At 37.5% G+C, this 26,647-nt stretch overlaps 1 long non-coding RNA gene across 4 annotated transcripts in view; it reads left to right on the top strand.

Moving 5' to 3' along the window:
• LOC142875439 (uncharacterized) overlaps positions 1–26,647 on the top strand; it is a 163,135-nt gene that overhangs the window by 75,996 nt on the left and 60,492 nt on the right. For 3 of the 4 annotated variants that reach the window (XR_012922793.1, XR_012922792.1, XR_012922794.1), the window contains one exon: positions 9,133–9,280. The exons of the other annotated variant lie outside the window; for it this stretch is intronic. This is a non-coding gene — a long non-coding RNA (uncharacterized LOC142875439). Of the gene's footprint in view, positions 1–9,132; positions 9,281–26,647 lie in introns of those variants that run through there. 4 annotated transcript variants of the gene reach the window in all.

Genomic DNA, 26,647 nt, shown 5'->3' with positions numbered 1-26,647 from the left:
TTTCACTTCTTATGTGTAGCATGGCTTCCAGCTTTTCTCTAGCGCAAGTTTCCTCTTGCAAAGCGTCATAATGCTAATAGAGAAGATTTATAGAGCCTCCCTTTTTCAAATTTATTCACACAGGGCCACTTACCACTGCTAGAGGTTTGAAACATCTATCTTTTTTCTCCTGAGTGGCAGACCCTATTTCTGGAACTGAAATAAACATGGTCCACAAACCATTCATTATTCAATAACACATTAAGAGATAAGGTGGAAAAAGGTAAAACTTATTCAAAGTGATGTGTTTGCCCTGCCTCCCTCCTATGGCAACATTAATAGCAACTCCGGTAAATATGTTTTTATGCTACACAGTTTTGTATGTTCTAATATGGAATTAAATAATTTCCCTTGATCAAGAGTGTTTATGGAAACTTGTATCTAAGCCTGAATTAAGATCATCTAAATGGGATCCAGAGAATAGGACAGCAGACGGATAACTTAGAACAGGACTACCACTTCTTTTCTATGCAGTCTCAACTAGTTCTCGCCTCATTTCCATAAATGAGTGTATTGACACACATGAATTTGCATGTTGGATCTTACAAGTCCAGCAGAATTAAGTTAATAAGTATGATCTTTGGCAGATGCATTCAAGGCAAGTGTGTAATGTCCCTGCAGGGGGGATGACAGTAGCCTGCTGAGTAGAACATTAGTTTTCTTTCACCAACCTCCCAACCTGAGCTAGTTCCCAAGAGACATCATAAGACAGAAGAGAAGGATCAAAATGAGGACTCTCCTATAAAAATAGGCACTCTAATTATTTTTTATGAGCCACTTACGGTTCTGTAATTTTTTTTGAATTTGGAAGTTGTGTGTATTGAAGCAGGAATTCTCCAAGAATCAGCAAGTTTTTCTGTTTTATAATGAACACCCAAAGAAAGAATTCTGTTTTCCATTAAAAATTTGGCTATCTGGCTCCAGAGTGAAAAGAAGTAAATGGTTTAAAAATATTTAACTATTTCATATTATTAAGAGCTATCATTCACATCAAACATGCATTACCAATTTTTAAAATAACTTTATCAAAACTAAGTTACATCAAATTCTAAAACTATCCTGAATAAAATCCACCTAAATTCAGGAAGTTGCAGCACTGCCAAATTCACACTGAGTCCACCAGTTTGCATCCTATAATTCTATAGCTATAGAAAAGGTGTGAGATTGAGCTGACCACATGTTGAATTTATTAGGATACAGCTGGGGAAGCTGGCCTTTTAAACAAGTCTGAGATTTTAGCTTATTTATTGTCAACTGTTCCTTACCAAAAAAAACAGGTCAAAGAATGTGAAAAAATTCAATTAAAGTACTAGAGATGTAATAGTGTGGAAGTTATAAGCACAAGTGCACCAGTGGGTAACTTAGGTTATATCTAGAACAGAGGTTCTCAAATATGCATGTTCAACAGGACAATGGATAGTTTGTTTACACAGAGTATTGGCTTCCCCCTCGGGATTCTGATTTAGTAGGTTTGGGATGAGGTCTTATCATTTGCATTGATAACAAGTTCCCAGGGGATGCTGATATTGCTGGTTTGGGTACCACATTTTGAGAACTCTTGTTCTAGAGTCAAATGAAGGTTGGTTTATTTGTTTGTTTGTTGATTTGTTTGTTTATTTCCCAGTCAACTTGATTAGGGTGATGTAAACTCAAATAATTCTCTCCATAAAACTCCCTTTTGTGTCCTCAGAAATCAGAGATATAGATTGTCCAGACTGATCAGATTAATCAAATACTTAACATATTTTTACTGTATTTTTTACCACCTTGATACGGAGTTATAAAAATTTCACCCAACAACCACAAAGAGCATTTAAGCATTTCAATATATTCATGCAGTGGTTAAGCCTTATAAACTTGGGTTCATAGATAGCTGTGTCCTTTCCAGCTGTATGACTTTAGACAAGTCATTTAGTACTGCTGTCCCCAAACCCCTGGTCTGCAGACCAGTACTGGTCCATGACCTGTTAGGGGTTGGGGTGCAGAGTTCCACTGCTACCCCTCCAAACCTCTCAACACCTGTGGAAAATTTGTCTCCCATGAAACTTGGCAAGGGCAGTATGTGTGCATAGCAGGAGGTGAGCGGTCGGGGGGAGGGGGGAGGGGGGAGCAAAGCTTCATCTGTATTTACAGCTGCTCCTCATCACTTGCATCACTGCCTGAGCTCTGCCTCCCTCCTTTCCCCATCTGTGGAAAAATTGTCTTCCATAAAACCTATCCCTGGTGCCAAAAACGTTGGGGACCACTGATTTAGTTGCTCTAAACCTCAGTACTGAGATCTATGAAATGCAGCTAATAATACAAACTCCAGTGGATTGTTGTGAGGATTATAGATATACAGCCCCAATTAAATGCACCTAGTATAGTTGGAGCATAATATCTACTTGTTTCAAGAGATTCAATCCAATGAAGTTCTAGTAACAATAAATAACTGTAGGTAAAGAGCTATGGATAACTCGGAGATAGATAACTCAGAGAATTATAGATAACTCAGAGAAAGCTATAGTGTTTTTTATAAGGATGCAACTACTCAGTATGTAATATTATAACATACCATAAAATGTTGATAAATTAAATATGAAAATTGACTAATTTTCTGATTAGCAGTTCCAAGAAACTCCTTTCTTCAACTCTGGCTGAAATTCCTTTTAACTCCCCTGCCTTATGAAATAATGTCTGTTTCCAAATCATCTTTCATTGCTGACTCAGGGTCATACACTGCTTCAGAGTCATTGTTTAGATCTAATTGCCATTATGGTTGCCCAAGGTAATGGAAAGTATATTGAGTGAGTTGTGATTCTAGACTATGATCTGAGTTTTAAAATATACATAATTCCCATTATAAATTAGTTTCTCTAGTAAATAAGTGATTTGGTTAGTTAGGGATTAGTACATTGACAATGTAGTGAGATTTCAAAGGGTGCTGGATGACTATAAAAGGTACAGTTCAACCGGGATATGTGAGTTGTTCAGGCAACGGATGGTCATGCTGCCCATGGGGAAGGTGATATTTTGGTGTATCTCTTCCTCCAAATTCATTGACCTAATGTGCTTCAAAGGGTGTACCTCTCTATGTCGAATTTCAGATTCCACTGATATCATTGTTGGCATTATTTGGTCCCATTATGTATGATCCAAATGTCAAGACAAAAAGCCCCAGCTCCCTATCTGCACTGTGGAAGCTAAGGAATGAAGAAAGCTTGCCTTAAAAACAAAAAAAGAGTTTCTCAACAGTGGCTCGATAAATATTTGGGGCCAGATAATTCTTTCTTGTGGGGGTTGTCCTGTGCATTGAAGGAGTTTAGCAGGAACCCTGGCTTTTACTCACAATATGCCAGTAACTTTCCTCTTCCCAAGTTGAGATCATCAAAAATGTCTCCAGACATTGCCAAATGTCCCCAGAGGGGCAAAATTGACCTCTCCTCACCCAGTTAAGAACCACTGCCCTAAAAAGGCCAGTCCTGGATCAGAACACCAATGGGACCTGTCTCCCTGCCAGACCCTCTGATGTTAATCAGTGTGGAAATGACCAGTGCCTCCCCTGGAAATCTGGCCCTTTCTGTCTTCCTACTAATTCTTTTCATTAGGCTAGCAAAACAGAGATTTCTTCATTCCAACAGAGTCTTATGGAATAGATTGCTTGTGTCAGAGATTCTGGGAGGGATTTTAGAGGTAGTCACTCAGGAGATAGATAAGTATATAGACAACAGATTCCTGAAGGGTTCATATTTCTACTAAGTATAGTCTAGGCAAACCCAATTCTGTTGTTTCCTCGAATTCCTTGATTAATTCGAAGCCAACAAGAAAACCTTACCAAAAACCTAGATGTAAAACACTTTCATAAAATGCTTTTTATGATGAGAATAATGAAAAAATTATTTATGGGTTGCACATCTGAAGTGACTCAAGGTCTCAATTTTGATTACAAATCTTCACTGTAAATTATTGACGTAAGAAATTGAGCTGGCTATGGATACCTTGAAAAGTTCTTCACTTTTTGTGTGCACATGTGTATTTTAAGACAAAATTCTTGATATGAGCTTTTCAATGATTTTTACCTTGTTCTCCTAATAAAAAAAAAATGCAAATTCATGCCTGAAACAGGAATTGTGTGGCATATCAAGAAAACAGGAGAGGGGCTCTGCCCTCAGGGGCTTACTGAGTCCATGTGGGCAGATAGCACTGACACCCGTGAAAGAATAAAAATCCAGTGCCACCATGAAACAGAATAGAGCAAGCTCAGTGTGTGATGCAGAGTACATGGTATTCAGAGAAGGGGGGCTGCATGAAGGTGGGGTCCTCAGGAAAGGTTTCACAAGGGTGTTAACCTGGCCCCATGAGCATGGATGCACGGGTACCGCTTTGCCCTACAGAAAGCTCAGGCTTGGAGGTTAACAAGTGACATGGCAGCTGGACAGAGTGCAACTCATTTATGATCATGACCAAGATGTAGTTAGGGTGTTATTAATAAAATATGCCATGTTGTGGTTATCATTTCCTTATAGTAGTAAAATCAGAAAGGAATTTAGGGACTAAAATATTGATATACATCAGAAATAACCTGAAGTTGGAGTTATTTATTTCTCACTCCAAATAATACCACTGCTGTAAGGCAGATAAGATGTACTATGGGAACAATGAGCATCTCCTATCCTTTTGGTAAGTTACATATATTCTTGACTATTTGGTTTGGTGGTAAACTCTAAATTCACTCTATATTTACCTAACATAAATCGAGTAACCACTGTGCACCAGGCACACAAATAATAATCACTATTCTAGGAGCTGGAGATAACAGAGGCAACCCGGACAAGCCTCTGTTCTCACGGACGTTGACTTCTAGTGAGGGTGGACTGATAATTAAACAGTACACAATCAGAAGGCAATTCCAGAGCGTGCTGTGTCCGGTGGAGAAAACTCCATCAGTGCGATGTCCAGGGGCTGCAAATATGCCCTGCGGCCAGAGCCCTCCCACTGCTTGTTTTTATATGGCCCATGAGCCAAGAATGGTTTTTACATTTGAACCCCAATGGGTAAAATATTATCTTCCCCAAAAAAGAATTCCTTTCTTCTCATTAGTAGACCTATATTACAAAACATTGTACTCAATTATTCTGAGTTTCATCATAAAAATATTGTGCAGATTTTTCTCTGCTGTCATTTAAGTACCTATACAACATTATAAATTTTGCCGCTTCGCCTACTGGGTGTCTCTTTGAGTAAAACGTTTGCCAACTGCTGTGTTAGAGACCCACAGTGCTAGTGGGGGAGGGACTCCAAGCTAGACCTGGGAGGGGAGGTCTGTCTCGGAGGAGCTGACACTGAGGCTGAGACCCTAATGGCCACAGGGCACCCTGGGATCTCATCTACTTCTGCCAGAGCTGTGTAACCTCTGGGTCTCCCTTTCCTGGTTCGTAAAATATCTAGGTTGATCTATACTATCTGCCTTCCCTAAATCACTATAGTTCTGTTTCTCCGTTGCCTGAACATGGTGTATCCTTCATTATTATTTGTCATTCATCACTCACCCATGACCACTTCATGAGTATGAAGAAGAAACAGACCAGCAGAAGAGACATTTTCAATTCTCCACTTTTGGACACATCATACCATTTGGTGATACTCACAAAAGTCCCTTAAATATGAGTTCTACAATTAACCTCCAATACCTTGGCGAAGTGTGTGGAAGTTTATCAGAATGCGAGACTGGATGCCTAACAATTTTCCAAACACTGCTAAAAAACATCCCATGCTCACTCTGAATTTACTGTGGTCTTTCAAAGTCTATACAAAGTAATATGCAAGGAGACAAAGCTATTTTACCAGGCAGACAGATATTCCAAATTACTGGTTCTTAACAAGCATGGTAATACATCAGTCAAAAGCAATAAATTTAAACTTAATGAAATCTCAATTTGCCTACAGTGCATTTCACTTTGACATTTTCTATATTGCCACGGTGCTTTGATAAAGTTTTTTAAAATGCAAAGAAAGTGTCTGTAAGGCTAAAGACCAGACTTGGTACCATTGTGGCCGAGGCAACATTATAGTACTTAAGTTTCATCACTCTATGCCCCGTGGCAGGCAGAGCCCCAGCGCTAACACAGGTTCAGTTTTCATTATCATCGTATGATTATGCATTTTACTGCATTTAACTGATAATACAACTACCAGCTCACCTTAAAAGAATTAGCTTGGAGGTTTCATTGCTTTCCAAATGGAATTCATTTGACAAACAAATGACAATTAGCCTAGTCTCCCTGTTCTGCGTCAGGATGCTTTTTGATTGAACCTAGACCAATTTACAATTTTTAAATGAGTTTAGACATTTACATTTAAAATGTCTAGAGGAAATTAGCCCTGGGACATCCAACAGCCAAAATGCTTTTTGAAGTTGGTTATTATTTGATCTAGTACCCTCTACCTGTACATTTTGTTCCGACTTCAAAGTTTGGGAATGTAAATGCCACCTCACCTCAAAGCACCGGGAGAAACTTAAAAGCGGTTTTGCTCATTATGTTATGCAAAGGAGCCCATATTTTAATATTCGTTTAATATGGTTAGTTAGCTTTAATGACACCAGTGTGGCAGTGTCATAGTTTTGGTATCTGAAAGCGCTGATTGAAGTTTCTGGCTGCTGCTCCTGTTTTCCCGCACAGAAAGGAATTGTGCCCTTTGAAGGACAGACCCGCTCCTGGCTGCGTCCATCCCGGTGGGGGCTCCACCTGAGGACTTGCAGACGGAGTTCACCCGCCTCGGCCAGGAAAGCACAAATCATGATATCAGGAGCGCCGAGACCCCTGAGTGTCAGATCCCAATTCCGTGTGTTTTGTAAGAGCAGGCCCCTCACCCACCACTGCTGAGCAAGCTGCTGGTAATTCCATTATAAATAAGCAGTGCCGATAACCCGGCCATGGAAACTGGTGTTGCTCTGAAATTCAGCTCACTGATTCCTAGCCAAGTGCATATTCCATTTACTTATTATTGTTTTATTGCTACGTTATTGTCAAAATGAGAAAACAACAGCCTTTTGCCCATTCTGTGTTGCTCAATTGCAAAAATAAAATACAGTGAGGGGAAAGGCCACAGAATGTGCTGTCACTCATCACCCCATTCTGAAGGCCTGGCAATCAGTATTATCCACGACGCATTCCACGGAACTCTCTGGAAGTGCACATGATGCTATGCTGAGGAGTCAGCCAGTCCCTATCTCTGTGGAGTTATCATGGCTTTCACAGCTCATCCTTGAGAGCTCACCAGAATATTTTGAATTTCTAGTTTTGTCTCATGCTACACGACACACACCACATGTTTTCAAAATAACTTTGAGTTCAAAGGAGTTCCCAAATGATAACACTGTGAACCCCAGCATAGAATTCGTGGTTTTCAAGACCATTTTCTATGAAAATATTAAGAAGCTGACTTCAATGACCCAGCCCCTCGTGAGTCCTCACAACACTGTCATGAGACAAGAACATGAGGAGAGTGACAGGTCACAAATGTAAAAATGGCAGAGACAGGCGCAACTCTTGGTCTCCTAATTCGGAGCCTCCTGGTCTTACCACCATGTATTGTGAAAATACTGATAAAATAAAACAACAACAAAAATTCTTTTTCACCTAGGACAACTTAAGTTTGTTGCTGAAGAGTTTAAACTTCCTCTAAGCTCTGTGATTTCCCATCCGCTTCCTTCTCACTCCCACTTTCATTTTCCTTAATGAAAATGGAATCGAGATCCCTGCCAGAGTGTTTGGAGTCAACTGTGTTTTGGTGCCAAATTTAACACACAAGCATCAAATTTTCTCACACACACAAGATCCAAACCAGAGACATGCCAGGTCCTTCTATCGAGGGCTTTTTGTTGTCCATTTATCCTCCCGTAGAAACGGGAATGTTTATCCCTGTACTAAGGGCCTGGCAACAACCATCTTACCCTGCGTCCTCCGCCTCTGGCTTAAGTCCCCAGAGTTGCCTAAGAGCCCAGGCAGCACAGTTGGAGGACCTGGAGATTTTTGCTACCTCGTCTGCCCTCTGCTGGATGGATCAATGGCTGCTTACACGGCAGAAATAGCTGGAAGATTTCCCCTGAAGATGGGTGGGTTTTTCACTCAGCAGCAAAGCATTTTGGTGTTTTAAGAAATAAATTTTTTCTTTTCTAAAAGAACTTCTTGGAAATGCATTTTTCTCTCTTCAGATGTACAGGCACAATGGTTTATTCTGCCTCTTCTGTTTTTAAGCATAGCTATGTTTTTAAAAAAAAAAAAAACAGAATTTGTCAGAGTGAAAACCATGAAAAAGTCTAATATCTCTCTCTGACACTCAAGTGCTATATGTGCCCCCTCCCTGGCACCAAGGATCTGGTAACAAGGAAAAATAATACAAAATCAGGACCACCCTCATAATATTCTCACAGCATTAAAAAGGGGAATATCCTGAAGGTTAAGGCCATGAAACCAGACTGCCTGGGTACAAATCTGACTCTTAGTAACTGTGTGACCTTGGACAAGGAAAATAACCTCTCCAAGTTTGAGTTTACTTTTTTGTAATATGAATTTGTAGTACTATTTGCCTCCCACAGCTGTTGTAAGGGGTTAACCCATATATATATTACATATATGCTTAAACATAAAAAGCACTCCATAAGTGCTAGGTAGTATCATATAAATGGCACAATATAAGAGATCTAAGTCAAATGCCCCTGGTGGAACAGACAGGAGTACAGACTTTCCAGATCTTTGTTTTAAGGATTTTTAACATTTACTCAAAGGGAATGAGTAGTAGAACCTCTAAATTGAGAATAGACACATCTCCAGGAAAAGAAACAGAACTTTCAGCAAAATTATTACTCAGGGAAGTGTCTTCTTGGCTTTCTCTGGCAGCAAGATGTTGAAGTATGCAATTTATAATACTCTGTATAACACAATTCTTGAGACAAAGAGCTAGCTTCACAGGAATTGTTGATCTTATTTGTGGGACTTTACAAAGGAAGGTTAAGAGTTGAAATGGCTTTATGGATTAGGCACGCATTGAGGAGGAGACTATCCACTCACTCATGCAGCAAATATTTAGTGTGTGCCCTCTCTGTGCCTACAGATAGATCTGAAGCTAGAGAGAACCAAGATATGAACAAGACAGACACAGCCCCTACAATCTGGAGCTTACAGACAGATGGGACATACAGACGGTAAACAAGTAATTAAAGGTGAAGAATGGTCTGAAAAGACCATCATGGAACACAAAACGTCATCTGGAGGTCCTTTTTAATTTTCTGAGAGATTCCAAGAGATATATATGCTGGAAAATATCATAATGTTCTAAAAGAATGATAGAAGAGCTATAAAGTCCTGCTTATCCAGGGTGGGGAGATTTCATGTTTAGGAAAACCAAGAAGTGGAAAGGACGTATTTGCCCACAAAAAATAACATGGGATTTGCAACACAAATTCAGTAATACACCAGAGCAAAACCTTACATCTTTATACTCAAGGTTTCATCTATAGGAAATAGAATTGCATTTTCAGTGCTTGATAAAAATTCTATGCTACTGTGGTACGGAATATTCTTGAAGGGTTCTCAGAATTAAAGTGGGTCAGTAGGCTTGCACAGGTGCTAAGTCAAACACTCTTAAGGGTTGCTGAAGAGGAACTAGGGATATTGCAGATCTGCCAGAAGATATTTTTTCTCTGCTATGAAGTGGAGCATTTGTAGGTATAAGACTCAGATATGTATATATAGTGTATACTGTGCATAATGAATCCCCCTCTTATCAAATTTTCCAAATAGCTAAAGTGATGTAAGAGGGAAATAATTGCATATAGTTCACCAGGCCAAGATAAACCATATCTGTACAAAACTTCAAGTCAAATTATTATTAGAATCTATAGTATATTAAATTACATTTTTCTTTATTTAATGAATTTCCGACAAGAAAAACAAATTGAGGTTAACATTCTTGGGTCACACAATGAGCCCAATGGTGGTGGCCTCTTTTTCACCAGTATAGGTGAAGCTCCTATTTTTACTAACATACCTTCTACTCCCTTTAAAATTATAAATTGACAATTTATAATGGTATTAATTTCTGGGGTTCAAAGAGGTATTATGATTTATGAATACAATGGGAAATAATTAAATCAAACTAGTTAACATATCCATCACCTCAAATACTTAACATTTTTATGGTGAGAACATTTGATATTTACTGTCTTAGCAATTTTTAAATGTACAGTACTCTATTGTTAACTATATTCACCATGCTATGCAATAGAACTCAAACAAAGATATGCCTCCTGTCCAGTTGAGATCTTATACCCTTTGATCATCATCTCCCCTTTCTCACAGCCCCCAGCCTCTGTAACCACCATTCTCCTCCCTGTTCTGAGTTCCATTGTTTTAGATTCCACCTATGAGTGAGAGCATGCTGTGTTTGTCTTTCTATGCCTGGCTTATTTCACTTAGCATGAGGTTCTCCAGTCGTATCCATGTTGTCACACATGGCAGAATCTCCTTCGTTTTTAAGGCTGGATAGTTTTCCATTGTGTGTACATACCACGTTTTCTTTATCCATTTACCTGTTGATGGACATCTAGATGATTCCATAACGTGGCTATTGTGAATGGGAGTGCAGACATTTCTTTCAACAGACTAATTTCAAATCTTTTGGGTAAAAACCCAAAAGTGGGGTTGATGGATCATATGGTAATTTTATTTCTAATTTTTTAAGAAAACTCCATGCAGTTTTCCATAATGGATTTACTAGCTCTCTTGCTGATTTGTCTGACTTCCATAATCTCCTTTCTCAGTAACTAATCATTTTCAGGTCAAATCTATAAACATATGGTCAAGTAGAGATGAGATACATATGAGAAGGTTATTGCTTAGGTATCTAAATCATTGAATTAAATGATCCAGATGATTTCCCAATACTCTGCTGATATATATGTATATAGATGGATATAGATCTTGGACAAACAGCTGAATAAAAAATGGTTGATCTGATAATTGAGGAACAGAGACAACAAGGAGAAAGTTGATTCAGATTCAAAGAAATTGTAGTTCACAGACTTATTCTTCCAGAAAAATTTCACAAACTGAAAACCTGTTAGGCAAACCTGTTAACCTGATAATACTGACCAAGAACCTAGGATATATGGATTGATGGCTATAATTTAATGAAGAGAAAAATATAAGTTCTTATTAGGTTAGTATATCACCTGTTTTGATAAATGTTCTGTTAAATTTTTCCACAAAAGATTTTAATTATATATTATAACATATAATATATAAATACTTATATATAAGTATATATTTATTTTATATAAAAGTTATATATGCATATATTCATGTGTGTGCATATATATGTAGACACACACATACATATCCCTAGATACACATTCATGAGCTCACACACACATTTATTTCATAGAAAATACAGAACTCATGTATCAGATGGACCCACTTAAAATGGCTCAAGACCATTATCTTTGTTGTAAACATAGTAAAATAAGCAAACTCCACTAAAGCAAGAAACAAGCTGCCATTCTTCACCTTTAAAAGTCACAGTCTAGCCGGGCGCGGTGGCTCACGCCTGTAATCCTAGCACTCTGGGAGGCTGAGGCGGGCGGATTGCTCGAGGTCAGGAGTTCGAAACCAGCCTGAGCAAGACCCCGTCTCTACTATAAAGAGAAAGAAATTAATTGGCCAACTAATATATATATAAAATTAGCCGGGCATGGTGGCACATGCCTGTAGTCCCAGCTACTCGGGAGGCTGAGGCAGAAGGATTGCTTGAGCCCAGGAGTTTGAGGTTGCTGCGAGCTAGGCTGACGCCACAGCACTCACTCTAGCCTGGTCAACAAGCGAGACTCTGTCTAAAAAAATAAATAAATAAATAAAAAATAAAAAAATAAAATAAAAAAAAAGTCACAGTCTGAACAATCATAGAGTCTAAAGTCTCACAGTGAAGGCGTGCTAATCACTAGGGTAACAACATTCACAGTAAACTATTAAACCTCTTCTGAGTGTCCATTAATATTTTGGTTAACATCGAATAGTCTTTAATGATTCCTTGCAGTTAGTTTGCTGATTGGTACCCTTCCCTGGAAACAAGTAGGCTTCTTCATCCACACACAGAAATGACACTTGGGGATGTTGTAGTAGAGATTAGCAGAGCTGCAGTTTGGTAAAACTAATTCCTAAGCGTAGATAAAGAGCCATTTCCATTCACTTGGGAAAGATCCACAATGAAAGTCGCCATTCATGGGTCTGGAGCCAGCGCCTTCTCAGTGTGGCTGCGGGACTCCATTCTCAAGGTGGAGTGTAAGTGAGACCTGGGATCTCTCACTTGACAAATGCTTTTTCATGTGAAAAACATGAACTCCTTTTCCCCCTAGACTGTGTTGTGTCAGATCATTGTCTCTTCCGTAGTACAGGAAGAGAAGCTAATCTATAAAACAATGAGACTTCACTCTGATGCCAAAATCTGCAATCACATTGTACAGAGGGGCTTCATGAATAATTCCCGGGGTATGATCTGACATTAATCTGGAAGTTAATACAGAGCTGGGGCATTGCCAGCATAAAGCTGACTGATTTCTTTATAACAGGGCACTTTCGAGGTGAGGATAGAGCCTTTGCTCTAAGTTATACTCTCAAGCCAAGTTGATCACTAAGCTATCATCTTTACGTCTTGTGTTTCCTCCTCTGAGTTGGATGTCTAGGTATTGGCAACAAGGAACCATTTTAGAAAGAAGGAACTTCAATTAAGCAAGACGGCCCCAAGATTCTAGCTATTGCTCACATATTGGTTAAATGGTCTTGTTGTAAGGAAATCACCCAGTGTGGCATAACTGTACATCTGACACTGTTCCCGGCCAGGCCATAGATCAAGGCACTTGTTTGCTCTCAGAACTGTTCTCTTACAGAAGCAAGCCTAAGAAAATTATTTAAGAAAATCTCCTTTAGGAGTTATTGATGGGTCAATTTTGATACCTCCTCTTGAGGTAAACCAGAATTATGATAAATAAATGATCTTTTCTTAGTTAAAATGTTCCATTGATTTAAATACATGTTTATAGGGTGCATGAATTATGTTCAGCATCCGGATAGAAATTGCGAAAAATTCTTAAGAGTTGAAAAAAAAAAAGTAAACCCAACCAATCAACAGCTGCATGTTTTCAGCCCTGGGGATCTTCCTGTCCAGTTAGAGAAAAATGAGAACAGATAACAATGTTCAGAGAAAGGAGAAGTGAGTGGAACAGAACACTGGGAGGAGGCATCTTGCAGAGGACTGAGTTGCAGAGGGTTGAGTTTTGGGTTGAGCTTCAAAGAATGGTAAGAGTTTGAGCTGGTGAAAAGGACTTATTTTTATTATTAAAAATAATAATAACCAAGCAAAAAAATGGACATGATGCTGATTTTCCTGTGTAATATTTAAAATATTTAACAACAGATGTGATATTAAATATTTTACAGCAATTACGGGACAGGTACCCACCAATCAGAGTGGGTGCAATCTGCCATTAACCTACACAACCACAACAGTGCAGAACAGTGCAATAGCAAGCTGGCCTGTGACTGAAATTTTCTTGTTCTGTTCACCTGTTTTCTGTCTCCCTCCTCTAGACTATAAATGTACCCGCAGCATGTGAAGAACTGCCTGAGTATAACTGTTTCTCGGTATTTGTTCAGTGGTCAAATGTTTGCAAAACTGAACACAAAAATCTCAGATTGGCTTGACTAGAGCATAAAACTCATCTTAGGGAGTTGAAAATTAAATTAGGTAGATAGGATGGGCAAAATGATGGCGACCTTTAAATGTCAAGATTCAAAATTTGAACAATTTTCTGTGAACAGTGGAGAACCAGTGAAAACATACAAACAGGGATACAGCGACAACAGTAGGATCATCACCATCATTCCCAAAGTCATTGTTCCTTCCACAACCTTGATGAACTTTCATTTAGTGCCAGGCATTGGTGCTTTGTGTTTATGTGTGTTGCCTCATTAAGTCCCTGTAACAGCTTTATGAAGTGGCTCCTCTTATTATCTCCTTTTTACAAATGGGCAAACTGAAGCTTAACGATCTCTAGTAACCTGCTCAAGGTCACATAATTCCTAACCATGACATGCGCGCACACACTGATCAAAATGGTTTTCCTAACCAAATTACATAACACTTTAACAAGGAAAATTACCCATAATTTCAGCATGATACCACTCTTAGAATTTCTTCATTCTTTCTTTCAGGCTGTTACCACATTTTATACGGTTGTATTACAGTGATTATACAATTTTATGATATACTTTTTTTTTTTACTTAATGTTATCACGTAAAACTTCTCTATTGTTACATAATATTTATAATTATAATTTGTAATGGTTGTTGTTTAGTTCCTTTTTATCCTTTTTGAGTTTTTTAAAAAATTTTTTTTGCTGTTACAAATGATACTTCAAAAAATATGTTCCTCCATATACCATGTTTTACTAATTATTTCCTTTGAATTAATTCCCAAGAGTGTTTGTGCTGTGTCAGAGAGTAGGAACATTTCATAGATTCTGAATTATATTATTAAAATTTTTTCCAAGAGGATTATGTTAACTTCTACTAATTCCAATAATTATTATTTGCCAATTTTAGTAAAAAAAAAATCTCATAATTATTAGGTATTAGGTAGTTTAGTTTTTACTTAATAGAAATAAATGGCACTTTTAATCTGCATTTTTATTACTAGCTAATTTAAACATTAAAACAAATTATATGTATTTCTTCATACTTAAATTGGGCAATGCTTTGGTGCATTTATTTATTATAATAAATCTTAATATTTTTCTTAGTAAGATGATTAAGATCTTTAAATACTATAAAAAGTACTACAGTTTGTGATTTTTATATAAATATATTTTCTAATAGGCTGCTGCAATTTATTTTTATTTTCTATATTTTCGCTGTAGAGGCATTTTGAAATTTGTTTGAAATTTATTACTTTGCACTTCCTTCAGTTGTTTCAATCTTTAGAAAGTTCTCATCCTTCCAAATATCTGAGATTCTATTCTATTTTTGGCTGATTTTCACTGATTTTGATTTTTTTCAGCTTTCCATGCAGATTATTTTTAGTATATAGGAAGGAAGGAATAAAGTATTTTTTCTTATTCTCTTCATTTCCTTATTGCTTATGATGTTTTATTATGTATTATTTTTTCTATTTAATTTATGGGTGTCAATCTTGTTTCACTGACCTATTTTATTTGTTAGCATTCTAGTCTTGTCTTTTTCATTGCTGTTGTTTTATAGTACGGTATTATATTTAATAGGACTGGCTTTTAAAAAAAAAAAACATTTCTGAGAATCATACCCATTTACTTTTCCAAATGAAGTCATGAATTGTTTTCGTTTTTTCCAAAATAAACTTCTGGAATTTCAAATTTCTGGATTGCTTTAGCCTATATGTAATCTTAGGAAAAATCAATAGTATTGCATGCTTCATTTATTCTAACCTTTTCTGTTTTCCGATAAGGATTTCATTACATAAGTCATTGATATTTTTATTATGCTATTTCTTAGGTTTTTATATTTTTGAATGTTATTGTAAACAAGGCATTTGTATAATTTCTAATTACTTTTTGTTGGTATAATAGAATGCAATTTATTTTGTATATTTAATTTGTATTTGGCTAAACCTATGCATATTGCTAACAAATTATATAAATTATATATTTTCTAGCAATAATTATATATTTTCTAGCAATGTATATTTATAGCAATAAGTATATATATTTAGCTAAATACAATTTATATAAAGAGATATATATCATATATATGTTTATTATCTATATTTATTTATTGCTAGAAAGAAAGACTGTACATTAACTGTTATAAAACCCAAACCTCAGCCATCATCTTGATGGACATTCCTCATCTTTAATTTATTTATAGTCAAAAGTCTTCCAAAGCGAAATACCTTAGTCATCTGATTGTAGAAATTGCTTTTTTTTTTTTGAAAAATATATAGAAGATTAGTTTTCAGTAGTCAATGTGTTATGTTACTACTCTTAAAAACTAAGCTAAAATTATTATGGTCATGAACTTTGGAACCTATCTCACATTTATCTGTATATTAGAGTCAATTCAAAATTATTTCTTAGGAATTTTGTGACTTAGGATAAAATTCAGGTGTGAGTAATAGAGACTCATGAAACCATGGCTCAAATGAGTCAGTCTCACAGATTCACAGTCACTAAGGCTCAGGCTCCTTTAAGCTGAGTCTCTGATGGAAGAGCTTTCTGCTCTGACCCACAAGGAGCTGCACCTGCGTGTTCCAAAATGGCTGTTGCAGCACCAGTCATCAAATCCTCATTCCACTCAGCAGGAAGAAGGAAGGAGGAGGAAAGAAAGGTATACATCCCACATTTTTTTTTTATTTTGGCATATTATGGGGGTACAGATTTTAAGGTTTCAATAAATGCCCATTTCCCCCCTCCTCCCAAAAGTCTGAGTCTCCATCATGACCATCCCCCAGATGGTGCACATCTCACTCATTATGTATGTATATACCCACCCCCCTCCCCCTCCCCCCTCCCACCTGCCCAATACCCTATTACTGTAGTACCTATGTGTCCACTTAGGTGCTAGTCAGTTAATACCAGTTTTCTGGAGAATATATCTGGTGCTTGTTTTTCCATTCTTGGGATACTTCACTTAGTAGTATGGGTTCCAGCTCTAACCAGGAAAATATAAGATGTGCTATATCACCATTGTTTCTTAGAGCTGAATAGTACTCCATGGTATACATATACCACATTTTATTAATCCATTCTTGGATTGATGGGCACTTGGGCTGTTTCCACAGCCTTGCAATTATGAATTGTGCTGCTATAAACATTCGAGTGCAGGTGTCTTTTTTGTAGAGTGTCACTGGATCATTTGGGTAGATGCCCAGCAATGGGATTGCTGGATCAAATGGTAGATTCACTTGTATCGCTTTAAGGTATCTCCATATTGCTTTCCACAGAGGTTGAACTAGTTTGCAGTCCCACCAGCAGTGTAGGAGTGTTCCTCTCTCTCCGCAACCACGCCAGCATTTATTGTTTGGAGATTTTTTGATAAAGGCCATTCTCACTGGGGTTAAGTGATATCTCATTGTGGTTTTGATTTGCATTTCCCTGATGATTAGAGATGTTGAGCATTTCTTCATATGTTTGTTGGCCATTCTTCTGTCTTCTTTAGAAAAATTTCTGTTCAAGTCTTTTGCCCACTTTTTAATGGGGTTATTTGATTTTTTCTTATACCTATTAAAATCCCATCAGCATTCTTCACAGATATAGAAAAAATAATTTTACGCTTCGTATGGAACCAAAGAAGACCCCAAATATCAAGAGCAATTCTAGGCAACAAAAACAAAATGGGAGGCATTAATATGCCAGATATCAAACTATACTACAAAGCTGTAGTAATTAAAACAATATGGTATTGGCACAAAAACAGGAATATTGACCAGTGGAACAGATGTGAGAATCCTGATATAAAACCATCCTCATATAGCCATCTCATCTTTGACAAAGCAGACAAAAACATACGCTGGGGAAAAGAATCTCTCTTCAATAAATGGTGCTGGGAAAACTGGATAGCCACCTGTAGAAGGCTAAAACAGGACCCACACCTTTCACCTCTCACAAAAACCAACTCACGCTGGATAACAGACTTAAACCTAAGATATGAAACTATTAGAACTCTAGAGGAAAAAGTTGGAAACACTCTCCTAGACATCGGCCTGGGCAAAGAGTTTATGAAGAAGTCCCCAAAGGCAATCACAGCAGCAACAAAAATAAATAAATGGGACATGATCAAGCTACAAAGCTTCTGCACAGCCAAAGAAATAGTCATGAAAGTAAACAGACAACCTACAGAATGGGAGAAAATTTTTGCATCCTATGCATCCGATAAGGGACTGATAACTAGAATATACTTAGAACTCATCCCACATTTTAATAAGACTTCCCAGAAGTTCCACAGCCCATTGGCCATAACTGAGACACATGATCACATCCAGCTGCTGTAACGGAGCCAGGTAGAGATGTTATCCTTGTACTCAGCAGCAATGTGCCCAAGTAAAAGTTTTGTCCATTTGAGAGAAAAGGGGCAAAAATAGCTATTTGGTAGGTAATTGTCTATGCCATAGAATCTTGTCACTGACCCAACATATTCTTTGGCCTGGAGCAAGTGAGCAACTTTCTATTCAAGCACATGTGCTTTCTAAGCCTATCAGTCTTTATTAGAAGATGTCAGTCTTCCCCCAGCAGAGCGGACCATTAAAAGTATTTAACCAATACCATAGACTACCTGACCGTAGGTACTTTTTAGAGCTTATAATTTTAAAGTCACTCGCTCCTCACAATGTCTAACCAACGTTAGTTATTTGTATTTTAAATTGGTTCTCATAGCATATTATGAATATTCTATTCCAATTAAATTTTTTAGGGTTAGAAATAAATAATAATGTTTGTCCAATTCTTTTTTTGCTATATTTGTTATATAGTTTTTTTCTTATTAAATCTACAAGTGTAAATTATTTCACAAATTATTTTTCAATAATTATATTCTTAGTTCTTAGTCTGAATTTTTCTTACATTCTAGAAATAAACTCAGTGGCTCTGGGCTATTATTTTTTTAAAGTATTACTGAATGATTCCTACTACATTTTATTTCAAAATTTTACATACATATTTGCAATCCAGTTTTCTGTTATCTTCATCTTGTTTTGGATGAGAATTATATTGATTAAACTACATTTTCATGGAGACTGAATTAGGTAATATATCATATTTTTCTATGTTCAAGGCAATTTAATATAATAGGAATTTTCTATTCCTTATATTAATCTATTGGTTCTTTCGGCCTTTTGGTGTTGGTGAGAAAAGCGGTAATATTATTTGATAGTTTTATTTATAATTTTGTCTCTTGACTTTTCTTCCCAATTATATTTTCCAGAGGTTTTACTAATATATTAATCTTTTAAAAGAATTAGTGCTTAAATTTATTTCAGTTATTTAATTTCATATTCATAATTTACTTATTCCTGCTTGTATCTTTGTTATTATCTTCTACTTATTTGCTTCAGCCTATTGTTTTCTCTCTTTTGTACAATCCTAAAATTGGATATTATGTCACTTTATCTTTTTTAGAATAAGACATCTAGTTTTAAAAAGTCTAAGTTATGCTTTTAGAACTTACATATGTTTATATCTATGTAGGTTTTTTAATTCCCATTATTTTCTTACTTGTCTGCTCTTAAAACAATTGTATTGTGTTTAATGCATATATAAATTCTGAGATAATTAGTAATTTGGGGTCCATTTAGCATAGTTTTAACAAATCATAGTTTGGGGATTTAAAGTTTATTGTGATTTTCCTTGTGGAATTATTTTGTGTTCAGTTTCTAAATATTCTGAGAATACATAAACAAGGACTGTTCTATGTTATAGTATAAAATCTATCACATATTTATTAATTCCACCATTATGTATCTTTTCAGTCTTCTCAATATCTTTTTGTCTACTTATTTAATATGTCGCGAGATAATATGAGGCTTAAATATCCTACTCTAATGGCACTCCATCTTTTCCACCTGGAATTTTAGACAATTTTTTAAAGTATTTTATTCAGAATTCTTGTGCCTTTGTTATTCTTTTGTCATTGGCTTATCCTTATCATACTTTGTTATATGAGAGTATGTTACTGCTATTAATAATCGAGATCCTGCTTTTTTTCCCCCATTTTAATACCTCTTCCTCGTGCTTTTGTTTTACTATATTTGTATAAATATAGTCATTATAAATGTGTCTCTTCTATTGAATTATGTAATTGATTTTGATAGTTTACCTTTTAATTGAAGCACTTCTGAGCATTTACACTGTTTTAATTAATTAGCTAATTAATTAAGCCAGTTATTTGAAATATGTTCATTCGAGGGCCTACTATGTGCCAGGCAGTACTGTAAGTGCTTAGGATAGTTACGATTACAGTGAAATAATTACTACCTCATTTGATCTGTCTTTTGTTATCATATTGCATGGTTCTTATGAAATCTCCAAGTGAAAAGGTCATTGGATTTAAAATCAAGAATGTAATTCAGTCTCTTGGTTTCACTGAGCCTCAGTTTCCTATTTGTAAAATGAAACTATTAATATCAATAACACCTACCAAAACAAAACAAGCCCCCTGCTATAGTTTGTGTATATGTGATCTGTATCGGGATTATTCTATGATTGGAGATTTCATTTTCCCTCTTTGGCTTGTAGGCTAAGGTCCCACCTCTGTGGATGGGTACGGTTATTATTGAAAACAGCTGATAATCATTCTTAATGCTCATCCTTAAGCTCACCCAGCCTTCCCTCTCCCCAGCCCTCTGCACTCTGCTGCTCCCTGGATGATTTCCTCCCATCCCCCAGACCTGTGTTGCTGCCCTTCCCCCATAGCACCTGGAACCCTGTGTTTCCTAAGAGCTCCAAGCTAAATGAATAAATGAAGGACTGACTCAGTTGCCTTCATGAATGACAAGCATTCTTTAGCCACATTCTTTCTTCTCACAATGTTGTTCCACTGTTTCTAACTTTGATCATCTAAATGAGAAAGAATAAAAGCCTCTCCAGTTTGTTTTCCCTTATAAGTAAACTCAATTTTTTCCCTTGTAAACTAGCAACATAGCATCCCTTTTCTGTTCATGAGGCTCTATCCTGGTGCTGGTCTCTGTCTGTCTCACACTGACTTTATGAGCCTTGCTTTAAAAGGCACATCAATGTCTCACTCTACAAATATTGTTGAGGACCTTCATTGCAACCTGAACAGCAGCATGCCTGCCCTCTAGGAATTTTCAGAGTAGATGCCAGACTGGCACCATGAAAGCAGTTTGCAGTCTCATGTACATATATTCCTCTCTTCTTCAGGGGTTTCTATTACTCACCTTGGGTCTATTCTCTATCTCTAATTTTTTTGCTATATATTTGGCTTCTGTGACTCAAGTTTACCCTCCATTTTACTGATATAATTTTACTATTTTAATTCTGATTTTTATTACTGCCAATGATGAGCTAATTCTATTTTCTTTTATACGCCGTCTTTCCTTCCTTCCTTCTTTCTCTTTCTCTCTTCTTTTCGCCCTCTCTCTCCCCCATCTTTTCTTCCCATTTTCCCTCCTTCCCTTCCATCTCTCTTTCTTTCTTCCCATATCAGGATGTGCAAGTTTAACAATTATGCAACTTTGGTTATCTCTTTGAATATAAATTCCAGCCATCCTCAGAAATATTTTGCATATGTTGGTAAATACTCATTTCAGAAGGAGTCTTTTCTCACATTTCAGACTGGTTTTCAAAGCTACTTTTAATTCTGTTTATTCGTGCATTCTTAAATTTCACTTTCCAATCTTTGCTGAAACTTCTGGAAGTTGCCTATATTTCAGATAACGTTAAAGACTGTTGAAAGAATTTAAAAGGAGGAGGTTCCTGTGGTTCTTGTTTGATCCCTCTAGAGGAGATACATTTAAGGGACCGGTTGGGAGTTAAATGTATAGGATGAATAAGGGGGACTGGAGGCAACAGAACTGTTAGGAGGCTTTGCAGTAAACTGTGTCTGCAGCAATACGAGCTTAGGTGAGGATCACAGTGGAATGAGAAACAAGCAAACAAAGGTTGGCCACGAGATATGTTTAATTGACTTCATCCAAATCAGATGTTCTGCAGCATGAACTAGATCAATGGGGTCATTCTGTCATTTAACCCATTTGACATTGTACAAATTCAAAATGCTAACAGCTGTCACTTTTCTCGGGCAGTAATGGTAATCAGTATTATTATTGAGCATTCTTGACGTAAGTAGAGCACATTTTCCCAATGAAAATCTATAATAAGAGCTGCCTTTTCATCAACTTTCTGTGCACAAGCACCCCTGCCTTCTAGGCAGAGCAACTCAACAAGACAATCTGATTAGGGCCTCGAGCTGCTGGAGGGGGTAACCACACTTTCCAGCCCTGCCTGGTCTAGTGTAAGCCCACGCTTAGCCCCTTATCCCTACGTGATTGTTAAAAGTAAACCACATTAATAGAGTTAATTCCCCCTTTCACATTGCCCCAACATCATTATGGGAGTAGTTGGATCTCTTGAGATGTGTTCTAGAAAGATCTTGCAAAGAGAAGTTAAAGGCCTGCCTGCATCGAAGAGTAACAAAAATGTAAATGTCAGTAATCTTACTAGTAAAGTAGACACATTTCACTAAGGCCTGATTAATTTAACAGCTGCATTTCCATTCTGCATGCTCTTAAGTAAAAACAGACCTACAGAATAGTCGAACAAGCAGAAGTAATTCTCTAAATATATATAGTGTGCAGAGACCCTGGCCAGCTAAAAGGATCCAACAGGGACCCCTAAAAATATGTGATGACACACTGCAGATGAGAAGAAGGCTTTCTATGTTGCCAGTGTTTATGTAAATATTGTGTAGTTTAGAAATGCTTAAAAGCAACACATCAGGTCTGTTGTGGGGTAACTAACAGGAAATGGCCCAAAGATATTCCACTTTGGATGTAGCTGGGAATTTTGTGTATACCACCCTTGCTTGACTCTACCAGTTCGACAAGTAACCATAAATTCCAAAGCTGTGACCTCTAATTGCTGCTCAGCAGCTTACTTGTGCCATAGCCTTTAAAAAGCCACATAATCCTCTCGTTTCCTCAGTTTTCTAAAAGCCTTGCTTTAAAAGGCACATCAATGTCTCACTCTACAAATATTGTTGAGGACCTTCATTGCAACCTGAACAGCAGCATGCCTGCCCTCTAGGAATTTTCAGAGTAGATGCCAGACTGGCACCATGAAATCAATAAAGCAAGTGATGGATCAGTGGGAAATTGTATAAAACTGAGCCGATAGAAAAGATGGAGTTTGGATAAGGGACAGGAAGAGCAGCGATGCTAGAGGAGCGATATTTATGCCCCTGGTAATTGCAGAAGGCCCTTTTCTTCTCTGATCCTGTGAGCATTGTCTATTTGCACGTTAGCATTGCTAGCACTGTATCACAATCATTTGCTGTTAGGTCATCTCTTCAAACTCAGGCACCATGTCTTATTCATTTTTCCCCATAGTGCCTGGCATGTGTTATAGTATGTGCTCAATCACTGTTTGTCCAATAAATAAGTGGATGAACATTTCATCATCAAAGTGGAAATAAAGCTACTATCACCGTTAACATAGGAGAGATTGTCTTCCTGCCCCCATGCTGGGGGAACAGTCTGTGAGGGCGGGGCTGCTGGGGGGAAGGTTCGATAGGCATGTTTGAAGGAGCTCCTGGTGGATCCACCCACAGCAAAGAGCCAAAAGTTGAGAGATAGAATCACCCATCAGACATTGGAGTCAAAGGGGTTGAGCAGAAGTGGGGATTTAAAAAAAAACAAAAATCCTAAGAATTGGGGAAGATGAGAAAGTAAAGTATTGTAAGCAGACGACAGGGAGTGGTCAAGTACAGGAGTTACTTTATGGGCTTTATGAGTGGCCCAGTGTGAACTCTTTGGGCTGAAGACAGAGTTTTCAAGGAGAGTTGCCAGATAAAATATGTCCCAAATATGCCATGGGTCATACCCCAAATACTCCTATAGGACATATTTACTCTAAAAAACTTATTGCTTATCTGAAATCCAGATGTGTTGTATTTTTATTTGCTAAATCTGGCAACCCTGTCTTAATGGAACAACCAGGTTGGAAATAAGGATGGACAAGACTGGTGGAAGGAGATTACAGAAAGTTAAATCCCATGCGGCTTCACAACTCGGCAACTTTATTCAAACACGTTATTATTCAGTGATCAAGAACCCTCTCAAAAGGCAAGAATGGATTTAGTGAGTAAGATAATAAGGCGATTCTCAAGTGATAGCAAATGTTGTTGGGTTTTCCCCTCCCCTGAGACTCTCACATCTGCACTTAGGGTCACCTAAACTTTTAAACATCTCACACGTGGCTTCTGTCCGGGAGCCAGTCACCCAGACCCTCCTCACCCGATTCTACCCTCCAGAGGCTCAGGGGTAAGAAAACCCTTCCTCGGCCTCTCCTGGGAAAAAAAGGGACTGAATGAATTTTTATGGTGGGTGGGGGATTACCATAGGGGACATTGGGCTGCAAAACCCCTACTTAAAACATCATAGGAGTTTGTTTTTCTTACATAATAAGACATGTGAAGGTGGGAAGCCACCAGCACTGGTTCAGTTGCTCGACAATGCCTGAAATGCTCTCAGTTTCTCCTCGTGGTTGCAAGGTGGCTGCTGCAACATAAGCTACTACATCCCTTGCAAGGCAGGAGGGAGAAGGCATAGGGCTGTTTGTTTGGCTGCTTCAGATCCTCTTCATCTTTCCTCAAGGAAACAAATGGCTGCCTGAAACCACCCATCTCCAGACACCTCTGCTCATAGCTGAGAAGGTACTTTTGAAGTTCTGTAGCAGGAAATAACTAGGAACAAAGAGGTGGGAATGGCTTTGGGGTGGTCAAAAAACAGTTGAAAGGAGCCCTAACCTGGCCAGCCTTTGGGAAGGAGCAGCCACAGGAAGAACTAAAAAGAAGCCAAGCTCTGGAATCCAGCACACCTTGATTCAAATGCAGGCTCTACCTCTTACTGCTCATGTGTTCTCGAGCAAGGCACTTAAGCTTTCTGAGCGCTTACTTCCCCATTCGTGAAATGAGGGTAATAATGGTGACCTCGAAGTAGAGGGGAGTTAAGGAGAGGAGATGATGTACATTAGGCACCTGGTGTGGTATGTGGCCCTAGGTACAAAATGAAGAGTAGCTATTATCATTTGGAGACATCAGCCAATTTAACATGAGTTTTTCCTATTGGAATTAAACACACCTTTTTTTAGGTACATAATTTCAAAAATTAAGTTCCAGATCATGTACATCTTACCTGGACTATGTATATGCAATTCAACAGAATCATTTATAGAATAACTGACTTTTCATTGCCTAGATTAACCATGGTCATTGATCTACATAGTCAAGTCAGTAGCAGAAATCAAAAATTATTACAAAAAGATGTTTCTGTAGACACACAGGTTTGGGGCACTGCTCTGAATTTGTAAGATGTCATTTCTTTCTTAAAATACATGAAAAGAATTTTTGATTCGAAGAATATTTAGTTCTAGGTGAAACAAGTGCCATCTTGAAAACCCTTAATTTTAAAACATATTTTATATGCAGATTCCCAGTGGAAGGAGGCTATAGAACTTAAGGGAATAAAAATGGTGCCAAAGGCCAAACAACAGGAGGACTTATAGACTCACTGTGACATTCATCTATGAAATGGTCCTCAAAGGCTGTCACCATCTACTCCACTTGACATTTGAAGTTCCACAAACTCTTCGTAAGGATGAAAGAGAATTATATAAGTTATTGCAATATTTGGCTATTAGGAGTCTAAATATGGGCTGCAGAAATTAGGATAAACTATTACACAGGCACAGATGTTTAAAATTTAGCAGAATGAACACACATGCCAGAACTTGAGAAAATGAAAGAAGAAATGGCATTATAATTCTTTATTATTTGTAAAAATGTCTTATATGCAAGCCGATTTAATACATACGATGCAAATAGCAATGACTTGTCCAAGGAAATATTGAAATCCATTAGGATTGCATGTGCGTAATCTGATTCAACAAGTCCATATATATTTCTCAAAAACATAGAATCCTTTCCTGCATTGTGTGAGATGAAGGTTAGATTACATTTCTTGCCTGTGCAATAATTCCCACATCATAAATTCTGATGAAATTATACCAATATATAAAGCAAATGGATGTCTGACCCACCATCATTTTCTAGTTCTCAGAGAGAGAGAGAGAAGCTGACATACAAGCAAATCCCTAGCTGCTTGGAGCGATGCTATTACAGCCGCCTTTGCCTGGGAACTGTTATTAACTATCTTGACCAGGAGCGGCTGTTAGAGTTTGTGGTTTCTGCTCTGAATATTAAACTTGGGCATACAAGAGTCCTTATTGTGGGAGCACTTGGAAATGGTAATACAAAATTGCTTTATATTTGTGGGATTTGATTGCTTTAGATGATACAGCCCTAGCTGGTGGGCCTCCTTGCCGCTTGTATTTCCAGATTATAAATCATTCCTTTGACAGAAGTATCTGCCACAACCAGGTCTCAGTTTCTGTGGTATCATTTTTTATATTACAACTGGCAACTGCTCTTCTGGGCTGTTAATATAAATGACACATTTTGCATCATTTATGAGAATGGGGTCAAAATCAAAGCTAATAAAGTCCCCTCCCCTCCACCCACCCACTACTTTTCTTGTATATGTCGAGGCATCTCAGGCTTTGAGTTTTGAGAGGACTTTGTCACAGATAGATGTCAGATTTTTGTATGGCATTGGTAAGCACAGTGTTTACCCATACTGAAATTCAATATTGCTGAAGCCAAGGTAAAGCAAAGCTCCATTTACAATTAGCCAACCAGTTACCAATATTCAGGCTTCAAGAGCAAAATAATATCTCCATAAAATTTACAGGAAAAGACCCAAGCATTTGATGCATCCACACATGGAAATGGTGGCTAGAAATAGGTGCCTCAT

Source organism: Microcebus murinus, chromosome 14 (genome assembly GCF_040939455.1).
Source record: "Microcebus murinus isolate Inina chromosome 14, M.murinus_Inina_mat1.0, whole genome shotgun sequence".
Classification (NCBI taxonomy): domain Eukaryota; kingdom Metazoa; phylum Chordata; class Mammalia; order Primates; family Cheirogaleidae; genus Microcebus; species Microcebus murinus.
Note: the sequence above shows the minus strand (reverse complement) of the source record. Positions and strands in the feature narration are given on the sequence as shown.